Below are 16,054 nucleotides of genomic sequence, written 5' to 3' on the forward strand. Positions count from 1 at the left end.
CTCAAGTTCTGCAAACACTTGTGTTATGCAACTGCCTAGGCCAGAGAATGGCAAATTTTTTTTGTAATGGGTCAGAAAGTAAATTCTTTATGGTTTCTGACCCACCTATTCAACTCTGCCCTTGTAATGGAAAAGATAATCTGGAAATGAAAAAGCATGACTATGTTCTGAAATCAGATTGATTGTATTATTTGTAGCCAAAGATGGAGAAGCTCATCTTTGAAATATCAATACCCTCAGATATGTAGATGACAGCACCCTTATGGTAGAAAGCAAAGAAGAACTAAAGAGCCTCTTGATGAGAGTGAAAAAGCTGGCTTAAAACTCAACATGCAGAAAACTAATATCATGGCATCCAGTCCCATCACTTCATGGCAAATAGATGGGGAAACAGTGGAAACAGTGAGAGACTTTATTTTGGAGGTTCCAAAATCACTGCAGATGGTGACTGTGGCCATGAAATTCAAAGACGCTTGCTCCTTGGAAGAAAAGCTATGAACAACCCAGACAGCATGCTGAGATGCAGACATCACTTTGCCAGCAAAGGTCCGTCTAGTCAAAGCCATGGTTTTTCCAGAGGTCAGGTATGGATGTGAGGGTTGGACCATAAAGAAAGCCAAGCGCCGAAGAATTGATACTTTTGAACTGTGGTGTTGGAGAAGACTCTTGAGAGTCCCTTGGAATGCAAGGAGATCCAACCAGTCCATCCTGAAGGAGACCAGTCCTGAATATTCATTGGAAGGACTGATGTTGATGCTAAAACTCCAATACTCTAGTCACCTGTTGTGAAGAACTGACTCATCTGAAAGGACCTTGATGCTGGCAAAGATTGAAGGCGGGAGGAGAAGGGGACGACAGAGGATGAGATGGTTGGATGGCATCACTGACTCCATGGACATCAGTATAAGCAAGCTCCGAGAGTTGGTGATGGACAGGGAGGCCTGGTGTGCTGCAGTCCATGGGGTCGCAAAGAGTCGGACACGACTGAGTGACTGAACTGAACTCACTGTGTTCTAATAAAACTGAATTTGCACATGTGCTCAATCGTTCAGTAGTGACTCTTTGCAACTCCACAGACTATAGCCTGCCAGGCTCTTCTGTCCATGAGATTCTTCAGGCAAAAATACTGGAGTGGCTTGCCATTCCCTTCTTCAGAGGATCTTCCTGACTCAGAGATCAAACCCACATCTTCTGCATTGGCAGGCGGATTCTTTACCACTAGCCCAACATGTGAAGTCCCCAAAGCTTAACTGAGGGACATTGAAATCTGAATTCTGTATCATTTCTATGAAGAAAAAAATGCTATTCTTCTTTTAATTTTTTCCAATCATCTAAAAACGTAAAAACCATGTCAGTTTGTCCACCCCCAACAACAAGGAGTGAGCCACACCTGCCTGGCAGGCCATCGTTGACCCACCCAAGCTTAGAAAACGCAGGGCAACAACAGATTAAGCAAATGCTTTCATGGGAGGAGAACAGATATTCTGCTATTCCAGTTCTTCCACTTCCTGGAGGCCGAGGACGCAGAGCTCTGGATCCAGGAAGGCCGGGGCTCCTGGGTCTGCCAGGCGCTCGGCCTCACAGAGCGCAGTGACGCAGGGTGAGCGTGGCTAGGCAGAGCTGTCGGGAGGAGCCGCAGCCTCAGCAGCGCCCTCAAGCCCTGGAAAGCAGCCACTGCTGGATCCGAAAGAGCTAAGTGCGGGCAGGGCCCGCTGGGCCTTCGCAAGATGAACCAGCCCGCTGGGCTCCCATCCGTGGCTACGGCTACACCTTCAGTCCCGAGGCCCTCCCCGTGTCCTGGGTTTCAGAACTCTTGGTGCAGTCTTGGCATCAACTTACAGACTCATGCTCCTGGCTTCTGCTTCCCACCCTTCCCTTCCATTCCGCTTCTCAGCTCAGAATCAGCTCCTTGTGAATCAGCAGGCCCTGATCTCACAGGGCACTTGGTTCATCTCGGGGGCCCCGTCAAGCCGTGCCTTCCAGTCAGAGCGTGGAGGGGAGGGGCAGGTGTGGACGGGCAGACACTCAGTAGACAAGCAGAGGCCAGGCATGGACAAGCCCGAAGACGCAGAAGGCTGGCCAGGGTGCAGGGTGGCCAGGGTCCCCTGGAGGCAGCTGTCAGCCAAGGCAGCTCTAACAGGGCAGGCAGGGGGTCCCCAGGGGAACCTTCAGGGGGCCGGGCCCAGCGTGGGAGCCTGGCTCTGGCTGGGTCAGCGGCTCGGGGCCCTCCAAGATCCGACTGGTCCAGGCGCCAGGGCCCTCCCTGGCCAGGCTCAAGGCGGGCTCACTCCTGCCATCAGTCAGGCCAGGCGGATCCTCTTCCCTCCAGCAGAATGACCCCAGTGACAAGGCCCGCTGGAGACCCTCTGCCCTCCATGAACTCTCCTCTAAGTATTTCAGTCCCAGTCCTCAGAGTCTTCTCATTCCCTGAACCAGAGAACCACCCAGCACACAGCCCCAGCCAGCAGCTGAGCACCCTCCGCATTATCTTACCAGCGAGTCTAGGCTCTTTGGCTCAAGTGTGAGCTGCCTGAGGATATACCTTATATTTTTATACATCTTATAGTTTTTTATCCCCATCTGTGCCGAGCACACAAAACAGCTACTTAATAATATTTATGAAACTCAGTTCAAAGGTCCAACATGAGGAAGATTACTATAATTCAGGTGAAACACAGCAGTGGGTTGGCCAAAAAGTTTGTCCGTTAAGATCTGCTGGAAAAACTCAAACGACCTTTTTGGCCTACCCAATATTACGGGAAAGAAAATGATTTAGAGAAACCATGTACAGTAGAAGCTAGTTTCTATACGAAAATTTCCAGCGACACTCCTACCTCTGTATGTCTATGACACACACCAAAGTTTTAAATAAAGACGTAATTCAACATTCTTATTATCTTAATGCCTAAACTGATTGACCACACTGTCAGTTTGATCAGCTGCATAAATTGATCATTAAGAAGATCGGGAAGAAGAGGGAGAGAACATCAATTGCTGGAAAAGCAATCAATCTGGCATTTGCATTTAAATATGGCTCTGGTATTTCATTTATTCAGTGTAATCTCCATGAGGCGTAAACCAGCTGGGGAAGGCACGGAGTGGTTACCTGAGTCAGAATGGGTCCAGGAAACCACGGTCAGCATTGCTCCAGTCACAGAAAGGACAGAGAGGCCTCCATGATCACAAGAACGCTGGTCTCCCAGGAGATGGTGCGTCTAGTGGCTGGTGGAGAGGAGCAAAGGGAAGACGGGATTAGAGCAGAGGAGAGCAAACCCTCTCAACCACAGGGGACGTCATCTCTAGCCTACCTCTCTAAAGCACGACACACTTCAACGAAGAAGTCAATTGCAACTGCACCTCTTTATTTCTTGGAAAGTTATTGAAGCATCAAGTCTTTCACGATGGAGTATTCTTGAAACTGCCTCATGGGGCATAAAAGAAGCCAGAGATTTAAAAATACATGCTATAGACACGGTGAGATCATCTTATTTTACTATAGCTGCCATTGAGACATTTGTGAGATCATTTTATTTTACCACAGCTGCCACTGAAACACGCATCTCTACAAAGGGAAAACATCAGAGTGCCAGCACGCATTCAAGGCCAGTGTCCTGCCACACGAACCCAACCTTGATCCTCCGGGCAGACCAGGCGGACAGGCTGCAAAGTCAATGACTTTCTAGTCTGTTGTTGTTAAATAAAATTACTCCGGCTCTACTTCTGGAGAAAGAGATCCCATCAAGCTGAAGCTCACACGCGGGCTGCAAGTCTGGAGGCTACAGTCAACCACCAATCTTACAGAATAGAAAAGCTGGTACATGAGATGCACGCGTGCTCGATCGCTTCAGTCGTGTCTGACTCTTTTGCGATCCTGTGGACTGTAGCCCACCAGGCTCGTGTGTCCATGGGGATTGTCCAGGCAAGAATACTGGAACGGGTTGCCATGGCCTCCTCCAGGGATCTTCCCGACCCAGGGACTGAACCTGGGTCTCCTGTGTTCTCTTGCATTGCAGGCAGATTCTTTACCACTGAGCCATCGGGGAAGTCCAGTAGCATAATAATTTCTGGTGGAAGATATTTTGTTGGCCTACACCTCAAGGAAGAGACAGCAATGACTCTCGTGAAAAGAATGAGGGAGCTTCCCCGGTGGTCCAGTGGTTAAGGCTCCATGCCACCAGCGCAGCGGACACAGGTTCCATCCCTGGTCAAGGAACTAAGATCCCACATGTCGCCCACTGCAGCCAAAAGATAAGATTCCAGAAAGATATTGAAAAAAAAGGAAAAGAAAAGAATGGTATGAGCCTGTGAGCCTTAGAGTGAGAATGTTAGGAAATACATTCATTGAGTCAGTGGATCTCAAACAGTGGTCCCCGAAAGGGCAGCAGCAGCATCATTCTGACTGTTGGAATTGCAAATCCTTGGCCCCGCCCACAAGGCTCTGCATCTGCAAATCTGGAGGTGGGTCCCAGGGATCTGCTTTAACAAGCCATCCAAGGGGAACACGGATACACCTCAAATCATTAATTTATCTACCCATCCAAAGACACTGAGTCTGTTGTTGCAAAGGAAAATTATCCTACTCCAGAGGGACTTCCCTAGTGGTCCAGCCGCTAAGACCTGTGCTCCCAGCCCAGGGCGGGAGAGTGCAATTGCTGGTCAAGGAGCCAGATCCCCCCTGCTGTAACTGAAGATCCCACAGACCACAATGAAGGCCCGGGGCAGCTAAGTGAGTATTTTTCTTAAAGCGCCCTGCTCTAATGCACCTTAAGCTTCAATTAAGGACAAAGTACTAGGCTAGAGGGTAGGGAGGGAGGAAGGGTCAGAAACACGATGATGAAATCCCTGCCTTGGAGAAAACTATCTTCAGTAGGAGATAAGCCAGGTATTTGCTGCTGTTTAATCACTAAGTCGTATCCAACTGTCTTGCAACCCCATGGACTGTGACCCCGCAGGCTCCTCAGTCCAAGTCGGAAGATCCCCTGGAGAAGGAAATGACGACCTGGAGAATCCCATGGACAGAGGAGCCTGGTGGGCTACAGTCCATGGGGTCGCGAGGAGTCGGACACGACTTAGTGACTAATCGAGAGCAACATCTGCAGCAGGAGACAGACATACAGGCACCTCGAACAGAGCTCAGCTGTGTGTCTCCTCTAACAGATCATCAGACAGTTACAAAGGAGACCTCTGGGGCGCGCAGGCAGGTAAGGAAAAGCATCAAGACAGTCAGAAGGGGTCTTGAGATCCAGACAGGATTTTTACAGGCAGGGAACAGGCAAAAGCTGAAGCAAAAGCCCAGAGGTGAGAAGGCAAGAGAGCTGCTCAGATGCACGGAGGAGCCAGGTCTGACCGAAAAGTGAGCAACTTGGAGGTGGCCTGGGTGAGACCAGGTCACTGCCGAGCAGACAAGTCACCGCGAGGGGCCGGCGCCTCTCCTCCTGGCACGGAGACCCCCCAGGGGCGCCTGCTGAGTGTGCTCAGAAGCTGATGTCGGAGAAACCGGTGCCTGAATTAGTTCTGAGTCCAGTCTGGCTTTTCCGTACTTTTAGGACTGCTTTTTCTAGAGGGGGGCATCTCAAAGGCTGCTTCAAGGATGGACGATGGAAGGTTTGCCCTGGAGGAAGACCCAAAAGAAAATTTTAAAGTAGGGTAAGAATCTGGATACCACAGTTCCTTCAGGCCATTCTGCAAAGGGGCAATATGTTACCACACCTAAAATGCCCCCAAGGGCACGGATGGTTTTAGTTTATAAAGTAACTCCAGTGGAGAAGGACGTGCTTTAGCCAGAAGGAACAGATAAACCAGGGGCTGGGGGAGAGGGGTGCAGGGGTGTCAAAAGGTGCAGTTAAAAGCAAGCCTTGGAGATACTGCGAACAGCAGGGTGACCACACTGCACATATGAAGGCTGCCAAGAGTGGACCTTAAAACTCCTCATCACCAGAAACAGAAAATTGTAAAAGGTGGCAGATGTCAACTCAACTCATTGCAATCATTCTGCAATGTACACAACACCGAAGCGTCATACACCTGAAACTACTATACTTTTATGTCAATCACACCTCAATTAAAAAAATTAAAATATGTCCAGGGACTTCCATGTTGGTCCAGTGGTTAAGAATCTACCTTCCGATGCAGGGGATGAGGGTTCAATACCTGGTCGGGGAACTAAGCCCGTGTCCTGCAACTGAGCCCGCCAGGTCCAGAGCCCACGTGCCCAAGCACCACAACAGAAATCTCCTGCGTGCCACAGCTAAGACCAGACGCAGCCAAATAAATAAATATTTTTCAAAAAGTCAATGTTAGCTGCAAGTATCGTCATAAAACAAAACAAAACAAAAAACTATGCCCCTAAAAGTTAAACCAATACTCAACACCTCCAATTAGAGAGAAAAGGAAAACTACTTTTCATGATCAAGAAGGTATGACTTTGGCTTCCAGAAGACTGACATAAATAGCAGGCTTTATTTCCTGGTGCTGCTAGATGAATGACGGAGAACTGAAAACGCTTTTGATGTCACGCACGGCTCTGATGGAGACCGAGCTCGAATCAGAATCGGCCGCTTCATAAACCTCAGTTTTTCATCCATCAAGAATTAGAGACACTGACTTGCCTCACCTCCTTTGAAATTTAAATAAGAAAACAGACAAGAAGTTGCTATGAAAATTATAAATAAAGTGCAGTATTACACAGGGGTATATTTTTATTGTGCGTATAATTATACTCGCTGAGACATTTGAGTAGCAATCAATACGTGTTATTGTTTTGGCCTTTGAAAATATAAAAGTAAAATGTTTCTTATGCCCTTCAGACTCTCCTTTTAAATATTTGCAGACAGAGCAAAGTTCTAAGGCACAAACTTGGCATCAACCAAGCCATCTTCCCAAAAGACATTTCAAGGTAAATTTTTCACTTCTAAATTTTTAAAGTATATTTTTCACTTCTAATTTTTTTTTTTAACTTTTATTCCTCTGACCACGATAGAGCATCCAGATATCTTTCAGCAGCTCCTGGTGAGCAGGACTCAGTCTGCGGCAACACAGACACATGATGCAGATAATTTATCATCTCTGCAGTAGTTTAGTCCCAGATGGACCATTTACTAATTTATTTCCATATGTAACTGGCAGAGAGATTAATCAGGCTTCCAACTCAGAAATCTGAATTGTGCTTTATTCCCTTAACAGGCTAACTCTGGGCCAGAGGAAGTACACGTTTACATAGAAAACCAAGAGTTCTCTTAAAAAGGCTGTTGACCTCGGACACAGGCCTTTAAAGACACACACACACGCACACACACACATGCACGCACACGCACACATCAGCCTGCTCCTTATGTCAACCTGGAGGGCTGGCTCTTTCTTTAGACGCTAATGGGCTTCCCATAGGGGCTGAGTTTGATAGAACTGCAGGCAGAAGTAACGCCCGAGCAGGCCCGGTTGCCGCCACAGCCCCGTATGCAAGCTCGGGGTCTCGAATTTCCGAAACTGAAGAGATCTTTTTGCCATGGTGCTACGCCCAGCTGGCCGGCCGCGCAGCGCCCGGGCCCTGGAAAGCATGTGCTTTCTTTTTTCCACTCTTTTGAAGGGTCTGAACTTGATGGAACCCAGCACTTGCTGCAGCTGCAGCAAGCGACGGCTACTGAACAGTCAGCACTGCTCTCCGTACCTGAGTTCAACTCCCAGTCCACTTTTGTTTTTAACTCTATCCCAGTGATATCAGCCTTTAGCAAAGAGAGGTTAAGGGGATTGTGGTCGGATGACGGTGCTTGCAGCTCGAAGGCCAGCCAGTCCCAGCTCGGGGCAGAAAGGAACCTGACTGGTTCGGCCTTCAGTGCAGTCCGCGGCCACAGCTCGGGAGGAGGGCCACGGAGAGAGGTGACCAGCCGGCTCTCCACAGCTGGGTCACGAAGCAGCCACGCGCCTTTGGAAAGTCACTAACCAGTTCGTGTTCACAGTTTTCTCCTCTGTAACATGAGTGTAACCCCCTGAGGTTCCTTCTGGCTCTAAAATCTTTGATTCCAAGCAGATAAAAAAAAAATTATCAACCATCCACCTGGTTTGTGTTTGGGTGATGCCAAACAGCCAAAAGTTTGGAAGCATCTGAATGTGGCTGAATTGGTTCTGATGCCTGGTGCTGTGACAGACACAGACTTAGGAATCTCAGTATCCAACAGACTGTCTCTGAGCAGAAGACAGTGGTCAACGTCTTTGAGCCTTGATTGCTTGGTGATGCATATCTTTGGGAGTGTTTAAGAATTCAGTGAAATACAAGTTTGAAATACTGTTCTAGGTCTGGCCAAATCTACGGAAGTACCTAAACCAGGTCCTGTGTCTTCGACACATTTACATCACAATTAAGAAAAGATACAACTCATCCTAGAAGACCAACTGTTATGGACACATGGTGGAAAGGATGGAAAACTCGTCTCAATGAGCGCAAGAGGGGGAGATCTGTAAGGTTTTCTGGAGGAATTGGAATTCAAGATGGGAGGGTGGGAGGAAAGGAATCTGGGCAGAGCAAGCAGCAAGAGGCGAGGCCTAGCGACATCCCCCGGGGCCAAGATACAGTATTTATTACCCTGGGACAGGCCCCCGGGCGCCCCAGAAAGAGACGGAGTGACAGGGAAGGCTGGAAGGGACTGAGGCTGGGCGGCAGCCAGGGGCCGGCTCTCAGCCCGTGACCAGAGCGTCAGTCACAGCGAGGCAGTGCAGACTCCCAGCGCGCTCTGCCCCAGGCAGTTTATCCTGGCAATTCTATTACCATTTACGATTGGTAATACTAAGAGCAGTCTGTACCTTCATTTTTCTGTTATTCATTTCATGCTGCCACTATTTGGGAATCCCTCAAACTTACTTTTTTCCAAATCAATTTCCTGGCCCTTCAAATGGAAGCAATTGAGTTTCCTACCAGCACTGCCAGGATTTCACATTTGAATGACTAGTGCGGCCTAGGGCTCTCTCCGTCTGGGTTTCTCTCTTTTTCTATTCTTAGGAAAGAGTTAAGGAAACACAGCCTAGACTGGTGTTTTTTGGAGTTTTTTTTAATACTGGAAAATATTTGGGGATGATGAAAAAATAAAAATGAACTATACAAATGTCTCAACTGTTGGAAGGGCTTGCACTCCTCAAACAGACAAAAGTTGAACTATCATCCAAAGTCGTTCACTGGGGGGATTTCCCTGGCTGTCCACTGGTTAAGGCTTCACTTTCCAAATGAAGAGGTTCAGGTTCAATTCCAGTTGGGGAGCTAAGATCACACATGTCTTGTGGCCAAAAAACCAGAACATAAACAACAGAAGTAACAGTGCAACAAATTTAATAAAGACTTTAAAATCATCCCCATTAAAAAAAAAAAAAAAAAAAAACCAGAAAGCAAGGTAGTTCATTGGCACTTTTGATTTCTAGTTTCAGAGCTTCAGGTTAATGACCCCAAGGCTTCCAGGGCTCCTCAAATGTAATAGCAGAACACCCAGTAAACGCTCACACCAGCGGCATTTGATTCCTCTGCCTCGGGGGGCGCCGAGCGCAGGTGGCCTCCTGCAGCTGTCACAGGGGCAAGCCGCCCACCAGGTTACCTGGGGCCCCGCCAGGCAGCCCGGGGTCTGGGGGAGGGGATTTGCAAGCCTGCCTTGCCCCCGGCCCCAAAGATGGGCTAGGGCTCTGTGTGAAGACAGCCAGAGGGCGCCCCTCTGAGAAAGGAGCGGCCTTCAGTACGTGTCAGACTCCTCGCGACCCCGTGGACTGCAGCCCGCCAGGCTCCTCTGCCCATGGAATTCTCCAGGTCAGAAGACTGAAGTGGGTAGCCATTCCTTTCTCCAGGAGATCTTCCCAACCCAGGGGTGGAACCCAGGTCTCCGGCATTGCAGGCAGATTCTTTACCAGCTGAGCCACCAGGGAAGCCTTTAATATGAGCCACCATCAAAAAAAGACCGCCCTGGAAGATACAAACTTCAGTCCGCGTCTCTGGGTGGCTGGCGCTATAGACGGGCATCACTGGGAGGGACGTTTCAACAGTAGCTTCATTCTGGAACACCTTATTATTAATTTATTCTAATGTGGACCATTTGTACAGTCTTTACTGAATCTCGGGCTTCCCTGATAGCTCAGTTGGTAAAGAATCCCCCTGCAGTGTAGGAGACACCAGTTCAATCCCTGGGTTGGGAGATCCCCTGTAGAAGGCCTAGGCTACCCACTCCAGTATTCTTGGGCTTCCCTTGTGGCTCAGCTGGTCAAGAATCCACCTGCAATGTGGGAGACCTGAGTTCGATCCCTGGGTTGGGAAGATCCCCTGGAGAAGGGAAAGGCTACCCACTCCAGTGTTCTGGCCTGGAGAACTCCATGGACTGTAGGGGTCGAAAAGAGTCAGAAACCACGGAGCCACTTTCGCTTTCACATACTGACTCTTAGCATCCCAGCCGGGATCAAACCTGCACCTCCTGTGATGGAAGGCAAAGTCTTAGTCACCGGACTGCGAAGGACGTCCCTAGATCACCTTATTTAGAAGAAAGTGAAGTTGCTCAGTCGTGTCCAACTCTTTGCAATCCCATGGACTGTAGCCTACCAGGCTCCACTATCCATGGAATTTTCCAGGCAAGAATATTGGAGTGGGCTGCCATTTCCTTCTCCAGGGGATCTTCCCCAACCAGGGATCGAACCTGGGTCTCCCGCATTGCAGGCAGACGCTTTACCATCTGAGCCACCAGGGAAGTCCCAAAGAAAGGCAAGTCATATCTCCCCAGTAGGTGTCAAACACTCTAGGGTTCCATCCCTGATTTATCATCCACAGTCTCTCCCAGCCCCCTACGTGCCCGGGTGGGCAGGAGGCTCCAGAACACGGCCAACCCCATAGGCATTCTCTTAACATTGAATCAAATATTCACCGCAGAGAATGTGCAGTCGATACTGGAGGTAGTTCCCTGTGCCCACATAAAACAGTCCCACAAATCCAAGAGTTGTGTTTCTCATGCCACTTTTTGTAAAAGTCCACCTATGGTCAGAAAATAAATCCTCCTCAAATGAATAGATTAGCTTAAATTTCCATGCCATTTTACATTCTCTTCCCTGACACATGAATCATAAAACTGTAAGGTAAATGCAGGCTTACACTGAATAATGGGCATAAATAAAAATATTTTGACATGAAAAACTCAGTATAAATTGAACTACCACGTACTTGAAAGCTCCCACAATCATAATGTGCACATCAAAATCCATTAACCTAATACCTAGGCTGCTATTCAAAAGCAGAGGTCTAGCCTGTAAATAAATACCCATTTGAACACTTCTCCTCCTAAATTACTGTACAATTTGATTGCAAAGTCACACACTTACAAAGTCTATCATCTTTACTTGGTTGCTCTCTAACCAACACTCAAGTCTTATCAAGCTACAATATGGCAACATAATAGAAACACACAGAACCGTAAAACGGTACCAAAAAGTAGCAGCGAATGTCAAAGACAAACCAGGGTCATTCTGGCAAGAAGGGAGATATTTACATAAGCTTTCAGAAAGACAAAGGAGCCCCACTCTCTCTTTAACTGCATACACAGGCAACCTCTCTGCTCCTCACCTGATCACTTTTACAAAAAAGCAATTTTTGCAATGATTCAAACACCTTAGTTGCTGTAAACTCAACAGCAGTCGGATCCCGGTGCACAATGATTTGCTTTAACACTCAGCTATTTTCAACCAAAGCTTTCATTATTTACCCATCACTACCCCTCCTCCAAGAAACCAGCTTCACTGGCAACATCCTTCTTAAATATGTCATTTGCCAAGGCCATTCTCTTACCTTTGGAACTCACATTGGCTTCATTTGATGACACTCACCCAAGCAAGGACAATTGTTTGACTGGAATCTTGCAACTTTCCACTTTGCCCAGATTTTGCTGTCGTGAGGAAAGGGGACGCCGAAATCCCCAAAACATCGCTTAGCTGAGCTAATATACATCTGAATCAGAGCTGTATTTTAAATTCCTTTACACTTACTTAATATAGTGCGTGCTGCCTGTCCACTGATGCGATATCAGAAACCTGCAAGCTACTATTTCTGCAACTGTGTCACTGTGGATAGTCTGAAACATGTACGTAGCTGTTGCCATGGAAACAAACGCAGCTAGGGTAGAGTGCCACGCTGCGTTAATTCCTTCACCCATGAACCCCAGGGGAATGCTACATTCATCTTCCTTCTCCTTTAGTCTCACACTGCTTTAATATTTTTTTTTTAGCATTATCAAATGATGTACTAAATACATAGGGTACACCTGAACAAACGGATGGCTGAAATGAGAGCTGTGTGCCAGCCTAGCCTGCTGGGAGTCTGTTTAAGGTGGTGCAAACATGCATGGATCCTTTCTCTAACTTCTCCTGGGAGAAACGGAGAACTTTGTTTCTTTCTTTTGAAAGGGGGTGGCATAGCACAGAACACAGGTGAGCCATCCCACCTCACCTGAGAACAGTTACCTACACACCCCGATGAGGATGCTAGCAGAAATGTGCCAGAGCGATTCTGTGAAAGGCAAGGAAAGATTCTGCAAACTTTCCAAAGTGAATCCCAGCTGAGAGTGGTGCTCTGACTGGACAGATCTGACTAGAGCTGATTCAGCAGGCTGTAAATACAACTGTTTTAATTAGGCAAAGCATAAACCCCAACAAGGGTTTCATCTGTCCCCAGTTGCTCTTTGTCCCTAAACCCAGGGAAGAAGGTATTAGAATGAGTGAGTGACTAACCGCATGGAAATCTGCCATCATTCAGAAAGAAATGCGATTTCGCTGGAATCTGAACATTCTTGTATTTGCATCGGGTTCAAATCTCTGCCCTTATCAAATGTTTGGATGGGTGAAGAAAAAGTCGAATTCTTTCATCACCCCTAAAAGCCAAAATGTGTAGAAAGTCTTGCTGGGCCATCTTCCCATCCTTCGAACCGGCAGGCCACTGTAAATATCAGGGCTACTCATCACAGTCCACAGAAGTAACAACATCTTCATTGCAACCTATCCCTTGGGCTAGTTAATAACAGTCAATCTAGATGAAAGTGGCCATACTTTAGATCTGCATGCTTATGTGCTTCACTGGAATACAGTTTTCACACCAAACAATCAACCGTAGGCTTTGAAAGTACAGATCCGTGACTCTGAACCAGCATGCGTTAAAGAAACCACCACCTTATTTGCACAGGCTATGGCAAAATTATCCTACAAAAGATCAGCAAAGTTTCACTATTATTTTCCTAAATGGAATCATTCTTGGCTACATGCTATAATAATAATGATCAACTCATCCGTAAGACAAGGCAAAACAGAAAACAGATATGCCTACTAGCCAAAGAGCTCTGTCACTTTTTAAAGCAATCTCAAGAAGATGTTAGGATCCCGCATAAAGCCTAGTCTTTGAGTATCAGCAGGGCAGGTAGCGAAGACTCTTTACTTATTTTTTTTTCTTACTGGATTATAGTTGCTTTACGGTGTTGTGTTAGCTTCTACTGTACGGCAAAGTGAACCAACTAGATAGACACACGTGTCTCCTCTTTTCTGGACTTCCCTCCCGCCCAGGGCACCGGAGAGCGCTGAGCAGGTTCCCTGAGCTACACGGCAGGCCCTCATCAGCCACCTGTCTCACACGCAGCATCAGTGGGTCACAGGTCAACCCCAACCCCCAGCTCATCTCAGCCCGCACTCCCCCACCTTGCGGTCCACACGTTCCTTCTCTACGTCTTGTCTCTATTTCTGTTTTGCAAATAAGATCATTGATACCATTTTCTAGATTCCACAGATGAGCGTTAATACACAGTATTTGTTTTTCTGATTCACTTCACTCTGTGTAACAGTCTCTAGGTCCGTTCCCATCTCTACAAAGACCCGACCAGTACTTACAGATTTAAGGAGCAGGGTCAAAGCGATAAAACCCATTGTTCCTTACGTTTTCTTCACCCTTCCCCACATCTGTTCAACACCATACAGCACACAGGTCGTCTCACTGGACTTTGACAGGATTAGCGTGGGTAGCCGTTCCCTTCTCCAGGGGGTCTTCCCGACCCAGGTCTCCCGCTTTGCAGGCGGATTCTTTCCTGCCTAAGCCACCAGGGGAACCCTTCATACAGCACCCTCATATAGGTCATCTCTTGACTATGACAAGATTCCACTACGAGTTACTTTGGCGATTACCAGCAAGCGCATCTCCTGTGGCAGAGCTGAGTCCCCCAAGTCACACATTATTCAGAGGCACGACTCTGCCTCTGTTAACCGATTCTGTGCTCTTTCCAAGAGCCACACCGCCTCTAGGTACGCTCACAAACGCAGGGGTTGTAAAGGACTTAGAATGCCTTAGCAACAACAATCTACAGACTTGATAATATAGACTTAACTATAGCAACAATACTTAGAGGACAGATACTAAGTCCCAGAGGAATTGCTGTGAGGATCAATTATGGCCAGTGTTTAGGGTCAGGCAATGGTCCTCAGCCCTCACCCGCCCGTATGTCTCCATGGGTGGAAGGCGATGATGGGTCAGCAGCGGCCCCCAAAGCACACTCTCTCCACTCGCCCCATCCCTGACCCCCTTCCTTCCCAAACGTCCCACCCTCAGTCCTGGCCACTCCTCAGAGGGGGCTTTGGAGGGGAAAGGTGGTCAGGGGCTCCTTGGGCTTTGGAAGAGGTGGGGTTTGGGAGCAGCAGGAAGCAGCAATACACTGGTGAGCTGTTCTAGCCTCCTGGGACGGTTGCTGTCTTAGCTTCTTTTAGCGTTTTGTGATGCTTCAGTTTTCAGCCTTTTTTAATAGCCGCCTATGATGGTTAGTTGACTGGGCCACAGGGTACCCCGAGACTTGGCTAAACATGATGCTGGGTGTGTCTGAGGACGTTTCTGGACATGACTCACCTCGGTGGACCGAGTGAAGCAGGCCACCCTCCCCAGCGTGGGGGGACCCATGCCATCCCATGGGGACCCACCCCAGGCACCGGAGGCCGGAAAAGGACAAACGTCACGTGAGGAGAATCCGCTCCTCCTGCCTGCTTTCAAACTGGGACTTCATTTCTCGCCTGCACTTACACCGGAACTTAGACCAACTTTCCCGGTTCTCAGGCAACCCATTTCCTGCAGGAATTAATTCCTTAAGATAAAGATACATACAGGGGCTTCCCGGGCAGGCCAGTGGTTAAAAGACTTCACCTTTCACTGTAGGAGGTATGGGTTCTCTCCCCCATCCGGAAGCTAAGATCCCACATGCCTGGCAGCCACAAAAACCAAAACATAAAACAGAGGCAATACTGTAACAAATTCAGTAAAGACTTTAAAAGTGGTCCACAAAAAAAAAAAAAGATAACACACACACATACTGTTGGTTCTGTTTCTCTGGAAAATCCTAATACATTTCCTCAAAGAAGGAAGCCATTCTGGACCAGAAGCCTCCAGATCATCAGAAGTTGATTCCACGGTGATCCGGGCTGTTTCACGACCTCCTACCCACACCACCCTGAGTATCGAGAATGAACTGCTTTGGTCAGGCTACATTTCAGTGCAGGAGGTGAACTCACTTCCGGGGAGTGAATTCTTCCAGGCCACTGCCTCCGTTCTAGGTTGGCCTGGGGAGCCTGTCAAACAGCAGAAGGCATCCTTACAAGCAGCCTTCTGGGGAGGCACCTCCTGGAGGGCAGGGGAAACAGGTGCCTTCCAATGGACGTGCCATTGGAGAGTCAAAGATTTGCTGCCTTTTAATGAAAACTTCTCTAACGCGGATTGCATGAGAGGACAATGAATGGGGCAGAGTGCATAGCCTGCTATAAATAGTTTTCATGACTTGGCTGGCATTATGCACTTTGTAAGACAGAGGTGCCCTCAGAAGCCAGAGTCACGAGGCGAGAGGGGAGGGCAGGGCTGCGGAAAGGACAGCCCCCGCCCCGCCACTTCAGCGCTCTCATCCCTGTATTTACCTGCGAGCTCCCTCTGGCCTCCGCTTCCCTCCCTGGCTGTCGGGGGACCAGCTGGCCTCTGAACACTCAGGGGCCAGGCTCAGACCGTACCCCCCCTGTTTTGATTCACATCTAATATGCCAAGAGC

At 48.2% G+C, this 16,054-nt stretch overlaps 1 protein-coding gene and 1 non-coding gene across 5 annotated transcripts in view; both read right to left on the reverse strand.

The window, feature by feature from the left end:
• FOXN3 (forkhead box N3) overlaps positions 1 to 16,054 on the reverse strand; it is a 439,974-nt gene that overhangs the window by 322,611 nt on the left and 101,309 nt on the right. For all 4 annotated transcript variants that reach the window (XM_065940204.1, XM_065940205.1, XM_065940203.1 and 1 more), the window contains one exon: positions 3,107 to 3,222. The gene's annotated coding sequence lies outside the window, so the exon portion shown is untranslated. The remainder of the gene's footprint in view (positions 1 to 3,106; positions 3,223 to 16,054) is intronic.
• Positions 10,632 to 10,703, reverse strand: TRNAC-GCA (transfer RNA cysteine (anticodon GCA)). Its single transcript has one exon. It is a non-coding gene; the product is annotated as a tRNA-Cys (tRNA).

The sequence above is a fragment of the Muntiacus reevesi genome, chromosome 7 (genome assembly GCF_963930625.1).
Source record: "Muntiacus reevesi chromosome 7, mMunRee1.1, whole genome shotgun sequence".
Lineage (NCBI taxonomy): Eukaryota > Metazoa > Chordata > Mammalia > Artiodactyla > Cervidae > Muntiacus > Muntiacus reevesi.